We start from the raw sequence: 1,519 nt of genomic DNA on the forward strand, positions 1-1,519 counted from the left end.
GATCGCCGGAGCCCAGCAAGTCGAGGCTGTGGTGGCTGTGAACGGCCACTGCACTATAGTCTGGGCGAAAGAGTGAGACTCCAACTCAAAAAAAAAGAAAAGAAAAGAAAAGAAAAGAAAAATGTCCTCAAAGGGAAATGTTTTGCCAATGTGGAAGAGGTGAAAGAAAAAATGGCAGATGCACTAAAATGCATCAAAATTAATGAGTTAAAAAACTGTTTTGACAATGGAAAAAGTGTCTCCGTCAGTGTATTGCATCAAATGGAGAGGACTTTGAAGGTGACTGAAGTTTAAACACATGGGACTAAATACACGGTTTTAATAAATAAAATTTAATAAATAAATTCCAGGGTTTTGGGGCCTCTCTGTATTCAAGTGTGTTTATTACAGAAGGGGTCCCAGGAAGACAACGGGGGGGGGGAGGAGGGCCGAGCGAAGATACGCGTGACGCCACCACGCGTGCGGACGGTCTCGTGGCTGTCCCTCCTCCCTGGGCTGGGCCCAGATACGCGTGACGCCCCCAGGCGTGCGGACGGTCTCGCGGCTGTCCCTCCTGCCTGGGCTGGGTCCAGATACGCGTGATGCCGCCAGGCGTGTGGACTGTCCCGTGGCTGTCCCTCTGCCCTGGCCTGGGTCCAGATACGCGTGACGCCGCCAGGCGTGCGGACGGTCCCGCGGCTGTCCCTCCTCCCTGGGCTGGGTCCAGATACGCGTGATGCCACCAGGCGTGCGGACAGTCTCGTGGCTCTCCCTCCTCCCTGGGTTGGGTCCAGATACGCGTGACGCCACCAGGTGTGCGGACGGTCTCGTGGCTGTCCCTCCTCCCTCTGTTGGGTCCAGATACGCGTGATGCCACTAGGCGTGCAGACGGTCTTGTGGCTGTCCCTCCTCCCTGGGCTGTGTCCAGTTACGCGTGATACCACCAGGCGTGCGGACGGTCTCGTGGCTGTCCCTCTTCCCTGGGCTGGGTCCAGATATGCGTGATGCCACCAGGCATGTGGACTGTCTCGTGGCTGTCCCTCCTCCCTGCGCTGGGTCCAGGGTTCCTGGTTCTTGCTCGTGTGACTCGCTGCCCATCAGGACGCGCGTATTTCTCCTCCACCTTGAACCTGGCCCACCTTGAGACTTGTTTTGACCAGGAGATTGCGGCAGAAGTAGCACTGAGGGGGTCTGGAAACTGGGCTGAAGACTTCCTGCAGCCTCTGCTGTGAGACCACCATGTGAGGAGGCTGGTCCAGACTCCTGGAGGATCAGCAGTCTCATGGAGGGGAACCAAGACACTCAGCCGACTGCCAGATTGTGCGTGGGGCCATCTTGGACCTTCTGTCCTGGCTCAGCTCTAGCTGAATGCAGTGGCACGGCCAAAACCCCCTGAAGAACCGCTGTCCAGCCATGGAAGCATGGAATATCCTCTAGCATCATTGTTTCAGGTCACGGATTCTAGGATGGCGTGTTTCGCAGCAACAGGTAATTGTCACATCGAGCCAGTGACCACTGAGTCCTGCAGGGAAGGAGGAGG

This window comes from Carlito syrichta, unplaced genomic scaffold, assembly GCF_000164805.1.
Source record: "Carlito syrichta isolate Samal-C Ts95f unplaced genomic scaffold, Tarsius_syrichta-2.0.1 Scaffold218933, whole genome shotgun sequence".
Taxonomy (NCBI): Eukaryota; Metazoa; Chordata; class Mammalia; order Primates; family Tarsiidae; genus Carlito; species Carlito syrichta.